This window comes from Cricetulus griseus, chromosome 2 (assembly GCF_003668045.3).
Source record: "Cricetulus griseus strain 17A/GY chromosome 2, alternate assembly CriGri-PICRH-1.0, whole genome shotgun sequence".
In the NCBI taxonomy this organism is placed as follows: domain Eukaryota; kingdom Metazoa; phylum Chordata; class Mammalia; order Rodentia; family Cricetidae; genus Cricetulus; species Cricetulus griseus.
In genome coordinates, this window is record NC_048595.1 from 115,791,028 (window position 1) to 115,796,454 (window position 5,427).

Consider the following 5,427-nt stretch of genomic DNA (forward strand, 5'->3'; position numbering starts at 1 on the left):
GTGGGGGTGTATTTCTGAATCCCGTGTCAAGCCTTATATCCATGCTCTTGCCCCTGCCCAGGCTTTCACATATCCAGCCCCTCCCTTTAGTCCTTCCCCTTGGCCTAGCCACTGGGGAGCTGACTTAAAACAATGGGTTACAGAAACCAGCTTGGGCAACTGTCCCCTCCTGCCTCACACTTGAAAGACCAGCAGACTCAGAGGTCCCTTTGAGAGATCACAGCCCTGGTACAGGGAGGAGGGTGGGGCTGGAAAGGATGGTGGGACATGTCATCTATGGAAAAGTGCCCAAGGTACAAGCTAAGCAAAGGGAGGAGGAGGGCCAGAGAGCGGCCAAGGGGAGAAAGAAGAGGGCAGGGGTGAGCCTGGAGGAAAGGCCTCACACCACCCCACAGATGATCGTCTCCACCACAAAGGTGTTCTCAAAGTGGCGGATGGCATTGCAGTTCTTGCCCCACACTTGTTGATCCACCTCCGCATAGCCTGGCACTGCAGCCGGTAGGTGTCCTTCCCATTGTTCAGGTGGTAGATAAAGGAACACAGAGCCTCCTTGTCACTGACGTACTCCATCACTACCATCTCCTCCTGGATGATGTATGTCTGTGGGAGGTAGGTCCCTCTCTTCACATTCACGAGGAGCTCCCAGAAGTTCCGAGGGGGTAGAACAATGGTGGTGTTGAGTTCGATGATGTAGCACTTGTCCAGGGAGATGTTGTGGTAGGCAGTGAGACCCCGCTGGAAGTCATGGATGATATCTTCAAGGTCCCCACTACCAAACTGGGGCACAGGGACATTGATACGTTCATAGTTCTTCTCAAGGTAGATCTTCACATCTTCCTCCAGCTCCATCCGAGTCCGGATCTGGGAGGACAGGGAGTCTTCGTAGAGCACGCCACAGTGGAAGAGGTTATCTCGGGCCAGCTGAGCTAGAAAAAGTATCTGTAGATGTAGACGGAGGCAAAGACAAGGCCCATGAGCAGCACAACCACGCCCATAGATAGGTAGCACACACCGTCCACTGAGCCCCCTTTCCTGGAGCAGTGGCGAGAGGGGCATTGATCCCTTGCCAGAGTCAGCAGGAAATCCTGGCCCGGGCAGTTGCCGAGGCCGGGCCAGATGCTGCTGCCTTATGGGCCTTATCCGCCTTGATGCCCGCCACCGCGGGCTGGAAACTGATCTTCACCATGGCTGTGCTGACCCGCGCCTGCTCCCTGTAGCCTCTGCCAGTGCCAAGACTGAGATTTTTTTGGCTTCACCAAAAGTCCCTCTACTTGACTTAAGTGAGGCGTTTATTCAAACATCCTTTTTAAAGATAAACTAATTCTTATAGAATATGTTTGCAGCCTATGGCACCTATCCTTTAGTTCTACTAGCATTGCTCACAAAGCATGCCTGTACCTTCCTCCCTTATTGATCTGAATTCTGGAATTTGTTTCAGCTTTGTCTTTACCATGAAATAGCAACTATAATGATGCTTATTGTCATTACTTATAGAAACAATACATGCAAATTGCCAAAAGTGGATGATCATTAAGCATGAGATTGAAGAGAAGATAAATATTTATAGTAAATTCCAATACACAATACAATTTTCTATAGACATAATCCATGCCTGCAAACCCAATATTTCCAAGCTAAGGAGAATCTTGAATTTCAGGCCAGCCTGGGTTATATGCACATACAGTGAGACCTTTGTAAGGACACTGAAGTGTAAAACTTCTGTGCAGACCTTCACTAGCCCACCATAATGCTTCACTGTCCTGTGGATATTGAGTTGTAGCCTCCTCACCCTTTCCAGTCTCAATGCCTCTATGCAGCTCACCTCAGATCTTAGTTGATACCGTTTAAGGAAGATGCTCATATTCCCACGTCTGACTCCCATATTGCTCTTGTCGATGCTCACTTCAACCCATCTGAACTCTGCCATCTTTCCTGAATTACTATGTGCTAGGTATTTTCACATATCTTTCGGGGCTAAGTTTGTGTGAGGTGGCCATCTTCTATAGTGCATGCCTATACTCTCCCTGGGTCTATAAGCAAACAACAGTCCACCCTGTCCCTCATGCACAGTCTTTAAGCGTCACATATCTACCAATGTCAAGAGAACATCCCTAAAGGAAACAGTTCTTCTCCCCAGTGGACACCCTCAAGGGTCCTAGTAAGGGCTCTTTAGGATACTTGGCCCCACCATTGGACTGTGTCTTAGTGTCTTGAGTTGGCTCTAATAAAATATATCCAACTGGGTGATGTGTAAACGATACAAACTGTATTTCTAACTTTTCTGGAGACTGGAAGCACAAGGCCAAGGCTGAAACAAATTCACTTTGACGAAATCCGGCTTCCTGAGTCATAGGCAGCTATATTTTTTATATTTTCGTATGATAGAAGCAAGGATTCTCTCTGAGGTGTCTCATTTCCTCATGGCTTAATTACTTCCTCTTGGAAGTTGGTCTAGGCAGGGCAACTGGAAGCCTATCAGAAAAAGAAAACAAAGAGAAAAGGTTTGAAGTTCTTACAAACTAAGTGATTTTGTATTTGTATATTGTTTTTAATTAAAGAGCTTTTGTTAATTTTGTGAACAAATTTATAAATCATAGCACTGGAGTGCAGAAAAAACTATTCTCTCCTGATAAGAACATTCAGTGACATCACCATGACAAATCAGCTTTAATGTTTTAAACTTGAGCACATTTTTCTTTACTGGTGTGTTCTTGTCTAAAGGAAATGTAAAAACAAGCATTCAGAACATTGAGAAATCATGTCTGCTTCCCCTAGTCCTCTGTAATCCTCATTCTTATTACTAACATTGGCTTAGTTGCTTCCTGTGTTCTGTTGCTAGGGGAGAAACCGAATTTCTGAACCTTTTTCATCCTATTATGGCTTCTCCAGATTCTGCCATGAATTGTATTTGTCAAAGCCCAAGACAGTGCTGAACAAACAAGGACATATTCCACCAGGAAAGCCCTTTTAAAATGCACTGGAAGTTACACATGAATTCTTCCCCTGTTGCACTTGTGTCCTGAATGGTTGTGCAATGGCACATGCCTATGTTACTAGCTACTTAAGAGGCAAAAGCTGTAAGACTGCTGAGCAGGGAGATTGGGCCTGCAGGGTACTCACACTAAATTTAGCAACATTATGCTGCATAGCTGTAAGGAAATTACTCATTGTCTAGATGGAAAGATATCTCAAAAAGATGCTTAGATAACCCATGGAAACCTTAATGTACTTAAGGAAAAAGAAACTTTCTTGTCTAAAAATAATGTTTCACTTTCAACATCATGTTAAATTATTTTCTTATTTAGCATTGATATTTTGAGAATTTGCGACTAATCTTAATGGAATAATGAAATATTTGAGTTGTATGTTTGCTAGTATACATTTCAATGTTTTACTTATAGCATTTGTATTTGATTCATATTAGATTTCATAATTAAACCTAATGTATAACCTAATATTTATATTATTTTATGAGAATTCATATGATCTTGAATTATATATTTAATTTCAGCTTGTTTTTATTTGTGTATTCTTGGTATTTCTTAGGCACTATGAGTGCTAATATTTTGATGTTCTGAAACTAAATGCACACATATATGAGTATACATACACAGCATTCTGTGCCAGTATTGCAGTTCAGTAGATGGATGAATCCTTCAAGATAGAATCAGAGCCAAATAAACTCATTCACTGGTTAAAGCACAGCTGTTCAGAAGTTGTTAATGGTGAGCTCTGACTTTTCTATGCTTTCAGATAATTCTTTAAATTCATTTGCTCAGAATCCAAGATTTCTGAAAGTAACAAATAATTCCTTCAAACTTAGAATACTGTGAAGTGCCATATTTTATTCATCTTTTTGCAACTAAGATATTTATTCATTTGCCAAAGGAATAGTGAAAAGATGTCAAAACAAATTGCACTTGTATATGTTGTCAGGAGGATTATTTAAAGCAACCTTTAAGGAAAAGAGCTGCATTGGTATAATTATAATAGACATACCAGAGTAGTCACACTCAAAACTGTCTGAATTATCTACTTAATTTATAAAAATAATAATAGTTAATAGTTTCTTAAAAATACAGCTGACTTAGATGTGAGAAAATACAATGGAATAAAACAAAATTTGCTCAAACTGATAGGGCTTTGGTAACCAACATTTTTATTGAAATTCACCATGAACTCTAATGTCTCAGGGCAAGTGAGGTCTTGCATTAGAGCAGCATTGTATAATATTCTATTCTTGATATTAGTAATAGGTATCATTATTTTACAAGCTAGAATTCAAAGCTTAAATTTAGCATTGTTCCATAAAAACAAACATTCTAAAATGGAACTTGAGAAAATAATCTTTGTGATTTGTAACTTCATAATATAGTGGACATATTAAGTGAATAAACATTGAAATTTAAAAATTAATTACATAATTGATTTGCAATTAATAATAAATGAAGCATTAACAATATACAATGACACAATTCTTGACATTCTTGGAATGCACATATGTTGTCTTCATGTTATGCCTTCTTTATAGATCATTTCTCAAAACCTATATAATGTAAATTACTAATTTTTGGTTGTGAGCTTAGCCATAAATGGCTGAGCCATTTCTCCAGCTTCCTAAATTACTACTAATCTCATCATATGGCAGATGAAAAACAAATGAAATGGGATGGGGTATTTAAAAGATTTAAAGTCTTCATTGTACTAACAGGTCATAGTAACTGAAAATAACTATCAGATAAATATGGTATTTTGCTACCAACCATACTTTGTAAAATTAAATGCGCAAGTGAATAAATAATAGAGAAATTGAGTCAACTCATGGAAATGAGAATATGACATAAAAATAAGATGTGAACTGGAAACAGACACACAAGACAGAGAAGAGGCAGAAGGAGAGAAAAAGATGAGATAAAGACAGAGACAGAGACAGAGACTGACATGACAGCTACAGTTGGGCAATGATTGAGTATCCCTGACTCTATGCTCTTGCCTTTCTCAGAATCCTCCTCATGTTATTTCTCTCTTCACAGGTCAGATAATGGAGAAACTAGCCCATTTTGTACCCTTCTGCAACAATTGTGGTGACCTGTCATTGGTCGGGGAGTATTTTCTCTGGAAATTTCTTGTTCACACAAGGCAAGTCCTCATTTCCCTTGGTAGTAGCAATACTGACAATGCTCAGAACTCCAAATATAGGAGTGTGGGGAACTATTGCAGTTATATTTCTTCATACACATGTAGCAAGAAGCTGTGATGCACTATCTTCCGTAGATTTAAGTGAGATTTTTATAACTAGACTTAATTACAACATTGTGTAATTTTTTTAATTTTTAAAATTTTTATTATTAAAATAAAACAATATCATACTTCACATGTGCAATAGCACACTTTTCTAAATCAACATTGTACTTTGGAAATGTAACA

The 5,427-nt window shown here is 39.3% G+C and overlaps 1 pseudogene; it reads right to left on the minus strand.

Moving 5' to 3' along the window:
• Positions 1-345: 345 nt before the first annotated feature.
• LOC100764494 lies at positions 346-1,186 on the minus strand (annotated as a pseudogene).
• Positions 1,187-5,427: the final 4,241 nt, after the last annotated feature.